At 41.2% G+C, this 17,368-nt stretch overlaps 1 protein-coding gene across 9 annotated transcripts in view; it reads left to right on the top strand.

Annotated features, from left to right (window-relative positions):
* Nucleotides 1-222: 222 nt before the first annotated feature.
* The window catches only part of TNRC6C (trinucleotide repeat containing adaptor 6C), a 115,456-nt gene continuing 98,310 nt past the window's right edge, over nucleotides 223-17,368 (top strand). For all 9 annotated transcript variants that reach the window (XR_011562156.1, XM_070773986.1, XM_070773982.1 and 6 more), the window contains exon 1: nucleotides 223-360. The gene's annotated coding sequence lies outside the window, so the exon portion shown is untranslated. The remainder of the gene's footprint in view (nucleotides 361-17,368) is intronic.

The following is a 17,368-nucleotide window of genomic DNA, read 5'->3' as shown; positions in this document are numbered from 1 at the left end:
CGAGCCGGAGGCGGAGGGAGCGGAGCCGGCCGAGCGCAGAGCGCCGAGCTCAGCCGCCGCCACCTCGGATCGCGGGCCGCGCCGGAGCCGCCGTCCCGCCTGCGGGCGCGAGGAGGAGGGCGCGTCGCGGCGTCGCCGGGGCCGGACCTGGACCCGCCGGGACGCGCCGCCGCCCACCCGCCGCCGCCGCCGCCCGCGCCGGGACTTGAGCCCGCGGCGCCGGCGCTGAGCGGGCCCCCACCGCCCGAGCGCCCCGCAGGCCCCGGGGCGGCCGTCGGAGTGTTCTTTGCCGCCGCCGCCAGGGCCGCGCCGCCGGATCCCCTCCGAGGAGCCGCCGCCGCCGCCGGGGACGGAGCCCAGGTGAGCGCGGGCCGGGCCTCCGAGTCGCCGCAGCCGGCGGAGCTGTTGGCGTCGCCTTTGTTCGGCCGGGCCCGGAGCGCGAGGGGTCGCCGCGGGTCCCGGCGGGAAGGATGCGCAGCGCGGGGCGGCGGGAGGAACTGCTGGCTGCGCGGGGCCCGGGTGCGGGCGCGCGCAGGGCGAGAGGCTCGCGGTGCCCGGTCCGATCCGCACGGCAATTGCGTGTGTGGTGTGCGTAAAACGATGCTTTGGTGGAATTGGTTCTCCGGGAGCAGTCGCCCGCGCGGGTTTTGCATTTCTGATGGCATGCACGAACCCGGGCGTTTTCGGTGTGGGGCCTCTCCCGCCGTTGTTTGGGAGTGGGGGGCTCAGAGCAAGCGCGGGCGTGCTTCTGCTAGCATGGAGGGGCCCCTCGGCCTCCCGCGGATCTGGAATCAGGTGGGCTGCTCGCGGCGCTGCAGGCTGCGGGGCGATGCGCACGAGGGACGGGAGGCGAACCGCAGCTGCCCGTCTCTGGGAGCGCGGAACCGGAGCGCCTCGGGGGCCACCTCCACTCGTGCGTCGCCTCGTCTGCACCTTTTTCTCGTGGATGAGATTCGTTAATAGATTCGTATCTGTTAAATGTGCAGATGTGGATCCAAGGGTTCCCTGCGCGTTAACTCGGTGGAGAATCTTTCGCTTGCAGGTTACACGCAGTTTTGGGAATCTCACGGAAGATGCAGGATTGCTGCCTCCACGTCGCGGGGCGGGGGCGGAGGAGCCGCAGATCCCGGCCGCACCTCTAGCGGTGTTGGGCGCTCGACTGTCTCAGGGATTCAGCGAAATGAGTGCAACTGTCTCGAACCTCTACCTCTGGCAGATCAAACCTCCATTTGAGTGGTCTGCTCGGCTATATTTAGGCATGAACTGCAGATTCTGAACTCAAAATGGTGCTCTGCAGATGTCCAACTTAAGCGTATTTAAGGAGTTAGTTGCAAGTTGGAGGCGTCTGGCTGGTTTAATCCATTGTGTTGCTGAGGTTCATGTTTTCTCCTGAATCCGGTGTTCACCGCGGTGTCCTGCGGTGTAGGTGGTCAGTTAGATGATGGCTGTGTAGAGACTGCTACGTCTCTGAGTGTAATTTGACCCCGCAGGAGGCTTATTTTATGCAAGTTATTTCCTACATTTAGAATTGAGTAACTATGGGGATGAGTTGAGACACTGGAAATGTGGGTTGAGTGATCTTAGAAGACAGCGGTGGCCAGTTTGGAATGTGTAGGGGGTGCAACCATTCTCTGCATGGACTCCATACTTCCTTCAATAGTATGTGAAAGAATAAAGGATAAAATTTAGCTCCAGACCAGATGAACTTGGTTGGCAGAGGGCAACTTGAAGAAATTTATTCCAGAATCACGGAAGTGGTGAAGGTCTTTGAACACCTTTCAGTGTGGCACACCTAAGGATGCTTTGTTGGGAGAAGTGATGCAAAATGAGGTTTTAAGAACTAGCCCAGTTATATTATCCGAATTAATTTTATTACTGGTGTTTAAACAGATGATAATTGTCTGATTAGTTATTACTTTGTTCACCGATACTGAAAGAGTTTTCTCCTACAGAAAGTTTTTAATATTTGTGTTTTCATAAGAATAGACGTTTTAGAATCTTTTTGTCTTTCTCACATTGGATCAATAGAAATTGATAGCCCAGAAAGTGGTGATAGTAAAAGTATTGTTTCAGTTAAATTATACTTATGGTGATGTAGAATAATTTCTAAAAGCTAGCACTAGTACTGTGTTAAGAAGTAGAAAGGATACGAGTCCCAGATATATATGTGTGTGTGTATTCATGTATGTATATGTTCAGACCTGATGTTATTATGTGGGTCTACTTTGAAAAGCCCTCTTCTTATCTTTCATACTTATTGTTCAAATCAAAGACCTTATGGTCTTGTACATCTGATTTACTATTAAGATGTGAAATTAAATAAAAGTTGATACTGAGGCTATAATAAGACTTAATCCTAACTATTTCGTCCTGGTTCTAGCATTGAAATACTTTAGTAGTAACTTGGGTTACAGGTAAGTGTTGATTTTAGGTTTTCCTCCTTGCAGTGTTTATTGTTGTTGCTGTTTGTCAAGTGGCATATGTTGTAACACTTTGACAAAGATTATTTTGTAACAGGTTTATGTTTATACTTAGTTGGCTTAGGAGTTTTGGAACAAATGGTTGCCTGAGAGTGCTGATTATAAGGGAAAGTAGAGCGAACTGTTTCATTTGACTCCCAGTGATTAAAATATAACTGAACCATGGGTAGGGGGGATATAGGAAACTTTAAATTACAGTATTTCTCACCTCCTCCACCTTTTTGTTAAACAGCCGGCTTTACTGAGATAAATGTGTGCTTTTCCAAATGCTGTCATCTGGCTCACTTCCAAAACCATGCTGGAGGAGGAGGAGGTCAGGGCTGGGGGGGGGGGGGGGGGGGAGGGGGGGGGGGAGGCAGCCTTTTTCCTTAGTGAAGAGAGCTTTCAGTTGGAAAGAAATGGAAGATAAAAATTCCTACAGTACTAGCTGAGAATGGATGTTTGCATTACTTCCCAAACTCCAAATGGGGGTGATAAGGTCCTGAATGTAAATTTACTATTGGTTGACTCAAGAATGTGATGCTAATTTTAAATCTAAAAGAGAAAGAGATTACTAGGGAAAGTCTATTTCTCTGTTATTTGATTTGAGCATATAGAATGTCTATGACATCATATAACTTCTTTAACAACTTAATATTTAGAGAATTAGAGCCATTTTAAAGACTATTTTATGGTTTATTTTTTTAACCTTCCCTGGTAGGAATTAGATCCATGAGATTGTATGCATATGTTTTCAGTAATATTTACCTCTGAGTCCAGGTTTATTGTGTAAAGATGATATCTGAGAAGATTTTATAAGAAAGAAAATAGATTGGCTGTGGAGTCTGAGGCTGTTCTATATATCGGAATAGCATATGAGTTAATTAAAATTTGGGGATGGAGTAAGCAAAGATTACTTAGAGCAACCGAAGCCTGTGTGGAAAGCATGAGAAACACAGAGGTGACAAGGGGCAGGTTTATAAAAGGCCTTGGAAGATGGTAAGCTCCGGGAGCAGGAGCTGGGGCCCTGAGCAGGCAGTGCCTGGAAGGTTATAAGGGGAAGAACCAGGGAACTTTGTTTCTGTTTGTTTTGCTTTTCTTTTTCTTTGACTGAAACTGTTTTGGCTTCTTACTCCTGATTTTGAGACAATTAAATGGGTTTTTACCTTTTATCCAGCTTTATTTCAGAGGGTCTTCTGATTTTTTGATGTAAGGAAGTCTTTTTGAAAAGTATTGGTACCATGGTTTATTTTGTCTGATAACTGGCTTCATAGTGAAGGTGACTAGATATTATTTGCCTGATTAAGACAGTTAACATCTCAATAACTTTGAGTAATGTCATATAACTTTGAAGATGTCATATATTTGAGTAAAGCAAGAAGAATATCAAATGAGAACCAGCAACCAGCTTTTTTTTTTAGGACACTTCGCAGATTTTCTTGCTTTAAGCCAGTTTAATCATGACTAGTTACATTTTTACAAATTAGCTTTATCATTTTTAAAATTTTTGTTAGAGTATACTTGATTTACAGTGTTGTGTTAGTTTCTGCTATACAGCAAAGTGAATCAGTTGTGTGTGTGAGTGTGTCTGTGTGTGTATATGTATATATATATCCACTCTTTTAGATTCTGTTCTCATATAGGTTATTACAGAGTATTGAGTTGAGCAAATTAGCTTTTAAATGTGCACTCATAAGGAGAGTATTCTTTACTTTGCAAAATAATATACAATAAGCTTTCTTTAAGATGTACTCAATCATAAACATTTAAAGAACCAGGTAACTTATACACAGCTCTCTTCAGGAATATAATTACTTAAAAATTTAAAGGTTACTTGTTATCGGAAATAACTATAAAATCTTTTGTAGAGATTGTATGTGTGACATTCAAACAAAAAAATGTGTAATTCTTGCCCAGTGAACTTGTTTGAACAACTTGATTAAAATAATCCTGTAGCTTTTCTGTTGTACAAATTATATGAAAAATGAAATCTGAATTTTTCACTTCTCCAATGGGGACATGAGAAAGATGCACGTGAAAAGCACGGTGACAATTCAGACCCTTTGTGCCATTTTTGGAGTTTAAAAGTGAATTCTCTTCTTGGCTGCAGATGGTTTCAGTGAGTGAAGAAGCTATTGCAGGGATGGTGAGCTGTTTGTTAAGAATGCATTCTTCCTCTGCAGCCCTCAGAAGCCTATAGGGCTGTGTGCAGAGCTAGACAATCTGGGCATCCAGCCATAAAACGGCCCTGCTGCCGCGCAGATAGCGGTTCGCACCCTCCTGAGCCCTCCATGGCTGCAGACCACAACAGAAGGAATGGCCTTGGGAAAGCCGCGCTCACTGCTGTTTTGAACTCTTAATATTCTGTGTGGCTCTCTGAGTTCCAGCCCCGCCTTGGGACTTTGGTTTTCTAAGATGTAGTAATGGTTAAGGGTGGGCAAGAATACAGCTTCTGAAATCAGTCTCTTCTAGGCCAGTGGATTTTAACATTTGCTGTGGGAAATGAGCAGCGGGTTGTCCGTCCCAGGGTCTCCCTCTCCTTGTTTACCTCCTTGTCACGGTACTTCTTTCCTGCTGGGGAACGACCTGCCCAAAGACACATCGGATTGCTGGGCCCTGCACACAGGGCCCAGAGGAGGGAGTCCCATGGAGTCAGTCCTCCAGAGAAGAGAACCTGTGGGCTAGATTGGTCCCTTGTGGCTCAGACCCCACTCTAGTTCCTCATAAACCATTTTTGACACAAAACTTTAAAAACAACTTTTGTACAAAAATATGAAAATGGAAGAGTACACAGACATGTCAGCTCATCTTTGTTGCAAAGTTAGGGCATTTTCTGTGAACATCATCTATTTGTATAAATGCACATGATCCCCTGTGATCCCCTAGAATACTAACACCTGGACAGTTCTTTTTTTTCCCTTTAATCTAAAGACCTTCTCTGTTTTCCTTCTTTAGAATGTTTTAGAAATTATTACACTTATATCCTTGTGATGTCCTACCTCTGAAGGCCTGAAATGCAAACCTACAGTTTCACAACATCAAGTCAAACTGTTTTCAGTAGCCGATAACCCCTACCTGTGGCTGAGTCTCTTACTGATGGGCAGGCTGGCTAGTGTCGGAGTTCATGTCGGGAGTGTGTGTGCTGCTGGATGCATTTTATGTGTACAGTCGAGCTTATTAAGGATAAGATTTCTCACAACGAAAATCAGTTGCTTGGGTTGAGCCTAAAGGCATAGTTTATTTTTCATTACCGAAGATAATTTCTCTTTAATTTTTCTTTTAATAAATTGATAATTTAAGATAGCCCCCAGGAATTAAAGTTAAGGTCTGAAACAAGCAAATGGCAGCAGAGGCAAAACTTACCACCTCCCCAGCCTTTGCTGCTGTGAACAGATGTTAACATCAGGAATGGGAGGGGAGGTGGGATTACTCCTTTGATTACCTTGTGTCTTCTCACACTGTGTATGACCTGCAGAGGGGGAGGGGAAAGAGTGTGTAGGAAGGGAATTCATAACAATAGGCTTCCCTCTTCTGGAGGCTGATGTTTTAAATGAGGTTTTGAGGGTAGGTGAGGGAAACAAGTGAAGGCTGTGTGGAAGCAAATACATTGGAGTCACTGAGGACGGTGGAGAAGTGTCTGTGTGTGTGTGTGTGTGTGTGTGTGTGTGTGTGTGTGTTGGGGGGTTAGGAAGCATCCTCTCAGGTAGCCAGGTCTCAGTGTTAAAATAATCTTCACATAGTTCCACCTAACATTTGAGCATTTGCTCTGGGATAGTGTGCCAAGGATGTGACATTACTATCTTGTTTAATCCTCATAACCCTCACAGAAGATGGTTGCTTTAATTAAATTCTGTTTTTCAGAGGAGGAAAGGAGGACGGAGAAGAAAGTAAAAGATCCTGCAGCTTGTAGAAAGTGCAGCCAGAATTTACACTCAGACAGTCCACTTCACAGCCCTCATACATGGATAAATAGCTTGGATTATTTGAATAACTTTTTAGTTAGTCTCTCTCCTCTGGTCTGTGTCCCACCAATACATTTTGTGTTTACTCATTCCTCAGTAGCAGCTTGTAAGGTAACTACTGTTATTGTGTTCATTTTCTAGATTGGGAAGCTGAGGCTGATGGAAGTTGAATAATTTGCCCCAAGTCAGGGCCTTGATAATGTGTCTGGATTCTCTGATGCCAAAGTTAGAACTGCTTTCTAAAGCCCAAGCCTGCTCATGTCAGTCCCTCCTTTACTCCACAAAAATTTAATACCTTCTCTATTCAGTGGCCACAGTGAAGACTGACCTCTCACTGCCCTCCCTGAGGTGTCCTTAGTGATGGAGACAGGCACCAAACAAGTAAAAACAACAAAGCGAAAAACTAAGATAGCAATTAAATGTCGTGAAGCTTCCTGAGTTCACAGCAGTCCATCGTGGCGTGTAATTACGTAGCCGTGTTCTGCATCTCCTTTGGTGAAGCTGCACGTTAGCACATGGAATGATGAGAGAAGTCCAGCAGCAGAAGGAATTTTTATCTTCCTTAGCCTTATCAGCCTTCCCCACTCACATGACCACCGAACATTGTTTTCCCTTCAGTACCACCGTATAGTGTCATTCAGTGAGAGGGACTTGGGGATGCAGAAGGAGAGTGCCCAGGCACTCGGAAGAGGGAGGGAACACGTGGGTCACAATGGTCAGGCAGGACCTCACTTGAAGTGGGCCCTGAAAGACTGGTAGCATTTGGATGGATGGAAGGGATATTCTACAAGGAGACAGATGGGCAAGTCATGTTTGGGGACCATTTCGGCAAGCACCTGACCATAGCAGCTGGAGCCCAGTGTTTTTATTGAGTAAGTGAACCCTGAGACCTAGCTGTAAGTGGAGGTTGTATGTTGACTTTGAAGTTTAGAAGGGGCTGTATGGGTAGCATCTCCATTCTTTGGCTGGTTAGGAGCTTTTGGTGGTTGTTGATGGGCATGCCATTGAACCAAATGGTAGATTTGAAAATTGCATCAAGCAGGTGGTTGGAGGGGAGATTGGAAGCATGAAAAACCATGGCTGTTGTGGTTGTCTGTGGAAGGTGATGCGAGCTTAGACAAGCGTAATGGTAGGGTCAAACTGAAAAGGTGTTAGAAAGAGTCAGCAGGACAAAACAATACCAAATGATTGGTGTGGGGCTGTTGGAAAGAATTCTAAGAGGTCAGACACAGAGGGCTCACTGCTCTTCCTGGGATGTTTGAGAGAGGCCTTAAATTAAGTAAATAAAGAAGCTAATGGTAAAACTGTTTGATTTAATACATAACAGTGAGTCCTTTTAAAATGCTGATTGGAGAAAGCACATAATATAGCAGTTTTAGGAGAGTTTATCGTTTGAGGTTCTGGTATAGAGATTTGACTCACAAGCATAAATCCCAGTATGTAATGAGCCATGTAATAATAGGGTTCTGCTGTTAATTATGGTGAGTACTCTCAACGAAATCGAATTTTCTTAGTACCACCCCCGAAAAAATATCCTAACTCAGACTTTATATAACAGTCCCAGATACACTGTAAACTTTGTAGATATGGGATATTGACCGAAAAAAGAGAGAAAACAAATCTTCAGTATTTCCAGAAAATCTTACTCATCCTCAGTGCACCGTGTTGTCTGTGGGAGCCTATAGGGATGGGCAGTTACCTTTTCAGGTCTCTGGGCGCCGCCAAATTCTAAAGATTAATATGTGATATTTCTTATGGACATTTGAACCTTAGGTATAGTTCCTGGTTTGCCTTTCACAGATAAGGTGACTATCATTAGATATTAGCCATTGGAAAAATGAGTGTTATAATTAATAGGATCATTCTGGCCAATCCACAACGTCTGGTTAGCATATATTAGATGTATTTTTCTGTTCTCCTCTAGGGGGACTCTGGAAGTCAGATCGAATTTTAGAAGGATATTGAAAATTCTTTTTCTTGAAATTAGTTTATGTTGACTTGTAATTTAAGTACTCCTTTAACACAGTTATTAAATATGGCTATTTAATTAGCTTGCACACATGCCTTCTATTTAACCTCTGATGGCAGAATTTTGGTTATGTAGATCCCATGGCCTAAGAAAATGGGATTTTCTCTTGTGCTCTTTCAACTAAATCTCAAATTAGTGAACATTGATTTCAGAATTCAGCCTTTAGGATTTCTCAAGTTTTTCTTGCTTTTTATTGATACTTGTCTTTCCCATAACACACCCCTCCTCTTTTTTTTTCATTTGTTCTTTTCATGTTTTTAGGGTTTGTATTTTTTAGTATTTTCTCGCCTGAAGCTTTGCATCTCAGAGGTGGCAGTGAAGGTCTCTCGTGAGACAATAGGATGAGCAGTGTGCTTTCATTTCGATCTATTGTTGTTTTGCTAAGCCTGTTTGCTCTGAGGATATAAACTCACAAGTGGAGAAAGGATTCCAGACTTCATAATAGCTATAGTTTTTTGAGTGCTTATCATATGCCAAGTTCAGGCACTTAATTTATTACCTAATTCATTCGCATCAGCAGATGAGGAAACCAGGGCACCTTGGAGAGGGCACGGCTCCCTGATTGCTGTGACCATGCTGTTTAGTTGTTCCCCTCATTCAGATGGACACGGTGATTTTTATTACCTTTGAAGATCTTCACTTCAGTCACTCAGTCATGTCCGACTCTCTGAGACCCCATGGACTGCAGCACACCAGGCTTCCCAATTCTCCAAGAGGTCTTTGGGCCCCAATTTTGATGTGTGGCATTTGGTCTATTTTAATTTTAAAAATCCATCACATGTTAACATAAATTACCTGTGTCTAATGGGATCATAGCCCCAAATAGAATCATTTTGGGCTCTAAAAGTATATTGAAAGAAAAGCAACTTTGATGTGCTTATGAGAAATGTTATTTCTGTTTGAAAAACCTGATAGTAAATTCTCTTTTCTCCCCGAATTCTAACTCTGACATCCAGAATGTGGCTGAGGCAGGAGCATGTCGGCAAGACAAATGCAGATCTCATGAAATCTCACGGATTACTTCTTTCCTGCCAGAGCAGCAGGTTTTTCTTAAAGCATTGTTTGAAAATTAACATTACTGAAAATTTTAAGCCTACTTAAAGGGATTCTGTGATAGTTTTGATTCAGATTATTAAAAGTGAGACGACATTTTTATAAAAATCTGTGTCACCTTGCTACTAGAGTGCTTTAGTTATTAACAGGGTAAGCTAGCAGTAAGCTGCCTTTGATATATATGAGCAGCATGTGATAACTGTCTTTCCTAATACTTCCTATTGAATCTCATGTTTCAGTTGGAAAGCAGTTTCCTCATTTGACCCATTTTTCTTCTCTATTGTGTCTTTCTTCTGGTTCTTCAACACAGAATGTTTGAAGGAATGTTGCAAACCGTTACAGACTTAGAACGTGAAGAGATTCATATGCCTGCTTTGGAGTACGCGAATTCTCTTTTGTTGTTTTATCTGGTTCGCTGGTTGGAGGGAGAACAGTTTTGCTTCCTTACTTTCATGTCACAGTGTTCAGAAGAGATACATACGAAATGGCTGAGAATGGCAGAGAAGCGTATGGGTAAAGATCTTCTTCTGTAACATGGATAATTTAATGATATTATAATTTTAGCAAACATATATGTAGTAAGCCTGGCTTAATAATATATCTATATTGTAACATGTCTGTTTGGAGACCTGGGTCTCTTGATATCATTATCTTGTTGTTAATGCCACCATTAGTCACAGGTATGACTTGTTATCATGTGATAACATTTGTTTCACACCCATGGCTTTATAGAAGCTTGAATTGACTTCTGTGCTTGCCAGATCAAATTCTTAATGTCCTAACATACCTAACACCTGTCTCCTTCATGAAACCGTCTGTGAGTTCACTGTGTAAACTTTCTCCTTTCTGTCTAAACTCACGCCTTTGGTGACCTCATTCAGTCCTGTGACTTTAAATACCGTACAGACCCAGAAGACACCTCAGTTTTGTTTTGTAGCCTGGACTGCTCCCAGGACTCAGTATTTGCATATCTGGTTGCCTTCTCCATATCCTCACCCTACAGCGTCAGGACCCAACTCCTGCTCTTGCCCACATGTCCACTCTGCCTGCACTCCTCCCTGTCTTACTTGAGAGAGTATTACATCCTTCCAATTACTCCAGTCTAAATCTTTGGAGTCCTTCTTGGCTCCATCTTTCTTTCCATGTACAGTAATGAGGGGGGTGGGGTGGGGGTGCTTCCCTGGTGGCTCAGTGGTAAAGAATCTGCCTGCCAATGCAGGAGACACAGGTTTGATCCCTGGTCCAGGAAGATCCTCTGGAGAAGGAAATGGCATCCCACTCCAGTATTCTTGTCTGGAGAACCCTATGGACAGAGGAGCCTGGCAGGCAGGCTACAGTCCATGTGGTTGCAAAGAGTCGGATAGGACTTAGTGGCTGAACAACAACAGTACATAGTGAATTAACAGGAGCTTTCTAAGTAATCCACGGGTCAAAGAAGAGATCACAAGAGAGAGTCAGAAAATACTTTGAACTGAATTTAAAACAGAAGACACAAGCTATCAAAATCCATGTGATGATGAGCAGCTAAGCTGTGCTAAGAAGGAATTGTATAGCTTTAAATGTCTGTATTAGAGGGCTCTCAAAGCAATAATTTCAACCTCTACTTTATGAGTCCAGAAAGTGAAGAACAAAAACTAGGCCCATAGTGAACAAAAAGAAGGAAATAAAAATTAGAAGTCAGTGAAATAGAAACAGGAAAGATCAGTAAAACCAAGAGCTAGTTAATTGAAAATATCAACAGATTGAGAAACCTGTAGCTGGACTGACTGACCAAGAAAAAACAAAGAAGATACAAAGTACCAAAATCAAGAATGAAGAGAAGACTTAGTACTGATCTTACAAAACTTAGATTGATACTTTGTGCCAACAAAATTAGACACCTTAGGTGAAATGGACAGAATTCTAGAAATAGATTGCCAAAACTGACTCAAGAATGAAAAGTCTGAATGGACATATAACAAGAAAAGAAGCTGAATTAGTAATTAACAATCTTGCCACAAAGAAAAGCCCAGCTCATCTTGGCTTCATTGATAAATTCTGTCAGACGTAAAAAGAACTAATCCAAAGCCTTCACAAACATTTCCAGAAAATAAAGGAGGAAGAAACACTTCCCAGCGGATTCTGAGGCCAGTATTGCCATGATACCAGAGCCAAAGACAGCATAAGAAAATAAAACTGCAGCCCAATATCTCTCATCATTGTAAACACAAAAATCTTTCTACTATTAGGAAGCCAAGTCCACCAGCAACATATAAAAAGGATTATGATCAAGTGGGATTTATCCTAAGATTGCAAGCTTGAATTAGCATTCTAAAATCCCTTGGTGTCATATACCATATTGGTAAAATCGAAGATAGAACCACGTGATCATCGCAATAGACACAGAAAAGGCATTGGACAGAATTCAGTTCCCATTCATGATCTTTAAAAATTAAAAAAAAAAACTTCTGAGCAAATAAGGTGTAGAAGGATAATTTCTTCAACTTAATAAATAGTGTATAGGAAAAATGAAAAAAATAAAAGGAACTAATTCATATTTGAGTATGAGCAACTATAAATGCCTTCTTCTAAATGTGGGAGCAAGATTTGCTTCTATTCAACATTGTATTGGAGGTTCTAACCTGGGCAGGTTAAAAAATTGGTGGTGGTGGGTGAGGCGGGGAGCCAGGCATTTATATTGGAAAAGTGGAAGTGTTGGTTGCTCAGTCATGTCCAACTCTTGGTGACCCCATGGACTGTGGCCCACCAGACTCCTCTGTCCACAGACTTCTCCAGACAATACTGGAGTCAGGGAATCTTCCTGACCCAGGGATAGAACCTGGGTCTCCTGCATTGCAGGCAGATTCTTTCCCATCTGCGCCACCAGGGAAGCCCTTTATATTAGAAAAAAGAGAAGTAAAACTGTCCTTATCCACAGATGGTGTGCTTCTGTATGTAGAAAACATACAGTAATCTGTACACACACAGGTACTAGAACTAGGAGACAAGTTGAGCAAGGTCACAGGATACAGATCAGTATACGAAAATCATTTGTATTTCTGTATACTAGTAAACTAGCAAATTTCATTTGAAAAAGAAATTAAGAAAACAGTTTCACTGTGGCATCAAAAAGAATTACATACTTGAGAATAAATTTAACAAAAAAGTGAAACACAAAAGACAACTGAGAGAAATTAAAGAAATAATTAAGAAATTAAAGAAATAAATAGTTTGTGTTCATGGATGGAAAGATGCAATGATGTTAATATAGCAGTTCTCCCTAAATTCAATTCATATCACAGAAAACTTTTTTTCAGAAATTGACAAGCTGATTCTAAAATTATGTGAGAATGCAAAAGACGTAGAATAGCCAAACTCATTTTAACAAAACACAAAAGAAGGACTTAACGTCTCCAGTTTAAGTTTATACAGGAGGACTTCCCTGTTGGTCCGCTGGTTAAGACTTCAGCATTTCCACTGCAGGGGGCACAGGTTCGATCCCTGGTCTTGGAACCAAGATCCCATGTACCGTGTGGTGTAGCCGAAACAGACAGACAAAGAAGAATATGCTGTAAAGTGAAAGCAGTTAAGACAGTGTGATACTGGCACATGGGCAGACATATGGAGCAGAATTGAGTGTTAAGATATAAACCTTTGAACTGATTTTTGACAGAGGTACCAAGGCAGTTCAGTAGGGGAAAGGATAGTCTTTTGAATGAATGTTCTAGGACAGTTGGCTGTCCATATGCCAAAAAGAAAAAAGGTGATTTAGACCTCGCACCATACACAAAAATGAACTCAAAATGGATCATAGACTTAAATGTAAAAACGGAAACTATAAAACTGTTAGACAAAGCCCAGAAGAAAATCCTAAAGACTTTTGGTTAGACAAAGAGTTCATAAATAAAACACCAAAAGCATGATTCAAGAAGAAATAAATTAATATATTGGATTTTAAGAAGAGTTTACTTTGGCTGCCTGCAATGCAGGAGACCTGGGTTCGATCTCTGGGTTGGGAAGATCCCCTGGAGAAGGAAATGGCAACCCGCTCCAGTATTCTTGCCTGGAAAATCCCGTGGACAGAGGAGCCTGGTAGGCTGCAGTCCATGGGGCCGCAAAGAGTCAGACACAACTGAGCGACTTCACTTTATTGGACTTTAAATTAAAAATACTGTGCTTCAAAAGATGTCATTATGAACATGAAAAGACAGTCCACAGACTAAAAGAAAATATTTGCAAATCAAATAGCTGAAAAAGCTTGTATTCAGAATATATTAAAAAACAACTCTTGTAACTCATTAATAAGACAAAATACCGAGTTAAAAAATGGACAAGGATTTCAGTAGGCATTTCGCCAAAAAAGATATACAAATAGCTAATAAGCACATAAGATGCTCAACATCATTAGATATAGAGGAAATGACAATTACAACCATAGCCACTTCATGTCCGCTAGAAAGGCTGCGATCAAAAGGACAGACAATCACACGGGTGTGAAGCAATGGGCAGCCTCATCTGCTGATGGTGGGAATTGCTCGTTGCAGCAGCTTTGGGACAGTTTGGCAGTTTCTTAAAAAGTTGAACATAAATTTACTGTATAACCCAGTAGTTCCTTTCCTACATATCTACCCAGTACAGATAAAAGTCTATCTGCACTCAAAAGCATGAAGTTGTTTGTAATAACCAGGAGAGGAAGCAACCTATAAACAACCATCAGCTTTTTGTAAATGCTTAAACAAAATGTGGATGTCTATACAGTGGAGTGCTATTCAGCCACACAAAGAATGGAGTTGGGATACATGCTACAGTGTGGATGAATCTCAGAAACATTGTGTCAAATGAAAACAGCCAGATTTCATTATGTGATACTTCCAGAAAGGGCAGATCTGGAGGATCCAAAAGTATATTAGTTGCTGTCTGAGGCTAAGGGTGAGCATGGGGATTTGCATGAAGGATTTTTGGTGGGTAATAAAATCTTTTGAAAACTAGATTATGGTTATGGCTGTACAACTCTAAATTTACTGTGAATCAGTTTTTAAGTGAGAAGATGTTATTTTAAGGCTTCAATGCGTATTAAAATATATATACTTACTATCAGAATTTTCGCCTTATTTTTTATTAAAATATGAGAATTGTTCTTTGTGTGTTTTGTTTTTGCTTGGTTTTATTTTGGGGTTATCTTACCATCGCTATTTAATGTTCTTTATAGTCAAGATGTTAATTGGATTAGTGACAAAAATATTATTAGCCATCATTATATCTTGTATATCTGTTGCATTCCATGAGTGAGTCTTAACTAATTGCAGCTGTTTAAAATTCACAGATCGTAGGGTTTATAAAAAATAAAACTGAGATCCAAAGAGGTGGTGTGCCTTCCATAAGATCAGACAGTCCTGAGTTCACACCCAAGGGTTGCCAAAGAAAACTAGCTTTATGTCTTTTGACATAGGAAAAGGAGCAAAGGAAAAGACAATTGATAAAAACAGACTAGTAAGCAAGCATTTAAAAACTTAATCTTGCCAGTGATCAAAGAAAAGCAAATTCAAGATACTAGAACTTTTTTAACATCTCCATCTGGCTAAGTTTAAATATAATCCAAAGGAGAATAAGAAAGGAAAATCTTCCACTCATGTGCTGCTAGTGAGGACGAGTACAGATGCCTACAGACAGTGAAGATGATAGTATGTATCAGAAGATTCAAATGCCTTAATACCCCTCGTGAGGGTATTTTTCTGGCATCTTTATTAAGGTGTCCCCCCCCCCATATATTAAACTGTACAAATTTGAAGTTTACCCTTCAATAAAATTTTATATATGTATATACCTTTGAAACCACCCCTACGATCAAGGCAATGAGCCTATCTATTGATGTTAAGTTTTGAAGTCTGTTGGTAGGAGTGGTGGGAAGCAAAATTTAAAAACCATGTGACCACTGGAAAATGGTGATAGGGGGAATGGGGATGACTTCCTTATAGTTTTACCCATAAAGGTAGCTATTATACACAGCAGGTTTTGAAATGTTTGTCATTCTTGTAGGAAGGTAATTATCTCAAATATTATTTAATCAATTATTTCCTTTGGGGGCTAAAATCTGTTTTTTTGAACATATAGAAAAGCACTGTGGTTAGGAGATATTGGGACATCATGCACAAGTAAAGTTTTAACAAGAGAAGTGGGAGTCAACATATGGTTGCCATCTTTTAGTCACGCCATGTAAGACATTCAAATAAAAACCACCAGCATCCGCTCTTATTACTTTGTAAAATAAAAGACATTCTCATGCAAAGAAGTAGAAAACACAATCTTAGGGGAGAATCCTATAAATTAACTGAATGTGACTTTGTGAAAAATAGTCCTTATCCTTTTTTCTCTCTTTTTGTGGTATTACCTGGAGTTACCTTGGTTATGGGGTTGGTTTTACAGGTGTGCACATATATCAAATTTTATTGAATAGTTTGCTTTAAATATGTGCAGTTCATTCTTGTTAACTGATAACCAGCATTTGAGGACCACTGGTATAAGCATGGTCTTGGGAGTGTTAATTCTGGGATAGGTTTCTGGGAATGTCTCTTTATTAGCTCAGTGACTTAGGTTTTTTTTTTTTTCCCCCCCAGCCGTGGCTCATCTGGAAGAAGTGGCTAGTAATGCTTACTTACAGTGTTACTATCCAGATTAAATAAAATAGTGTATAAATTTGACACATTATCTTCCCTGTATTTAGCCTTGCAAAAATCTATTCCTCACTACCACACATTTGTGCTGTCATTTGTGTGAATGACAAATTCACACATTTGTGTGAATGGATATTACTGTAATTTCAAAGGAGTGATTCAACTCTAGAGGGTGGTATCGTTTTAACCCTATCACAGTAATCACTTCAGTGTGATTTGTAGGGTGTGTATGGGAAGGGTGGTTAATCCTGAAGAGATCTGTGGATGGCCTATAAAATCATTGCTTAAGCAAAAGGCATGGAATAGAGATTGAATTTGTGTTCTTTGTAGACTGTTAGGATTTGTTCTTCTGATGATCATATTGTCCATTTAACTCACTGTATTTCACACAGAGAAGCCCCATTCAGGGTTCCAGAAGTGCTTGTAACTCGGTCTCCTGTGGCATGTAGTTATCACAAGGTGGTAGAGCTTTGTTCAGGAAAATCAGATACCTAAGAAATAGACAGTCACTCGGTTACTTACAAAGCTTGGTTTTCATTTCCTTTTAGAGGTATGTTAAAGAGAGAAAGATGAGGAGGAGAGTGAGCAGTAATATCCTCTTTTCAGTTCCACTAATATCTTAGATTTGTAATCTCCAGAAAATGTAGCTTTGGGTATTGAAAAGCAACTTCCTAACTAAAGAAAAGTAGATAGTTATGCCTGTGCGCTCAGTCATGTCCGACTTTGCTACCCCATGGACTGTAGCCTGCCAGGCTCCTCTGTCCATGAGATTTTCCCAGCAAGAATACAGGAGCGGGTTGCTATTTCCTCCCCCAGGGGATCTTTCCAACTCCAGGATCGAACTTGTGTCTCCTGCATTGCAAGTAATGCTTTACAGCTGAGCCACTGGGGAAGCCCTTATTTATGCCTTGGTATTAATACAAAACTAAAAGACAGCTTCTTAGGTCAAAAAAGAAACTTTTGTTGAGCTTCAACCTCATGCTGAGACAAGAGTTTAACTTTTTAAGTGGTTACAGAACCCTCTAAGAAGCCAGAAAGTCAAATAGAATGAAGAAGAAATTTCAATTATGGAAGAATTTCTCTCCAGAAAGTTTCTTCTCTTCAACCATGTTAACAATTCTTTCTTGGGAATTCCCTAGTGGTCTGGTGGTTAGTAGTTGGTGCTTTCTCTGCCAGGGCCTTAGCGATTATCTTAATCACTACCTGGAAAGTCAC

The sequence above is a fragment of the Bos indicus genome, chromosome 19 (genome assembly GCF_029378745.1).
Source record: "Bos indicus isolate NIAB-ARS_2022 breed Sahiwal x Tharparkar chromosome 19, NIAB-ARS_B.indTharparkar_mat_pri_1.0, whole genome shotgun sequence".
In the NCBI taxonomy this organism is placed as follows: Eukaryota; Metazoa; Chordata; class Mammalia; order Artiodactyla; family Bovidae; genus Bos; species Bos indicus.
Note: the sequence above shows the minus strand (reverse complement) of the source record. Positions and strands in the feature narration are given on the sequence as shown.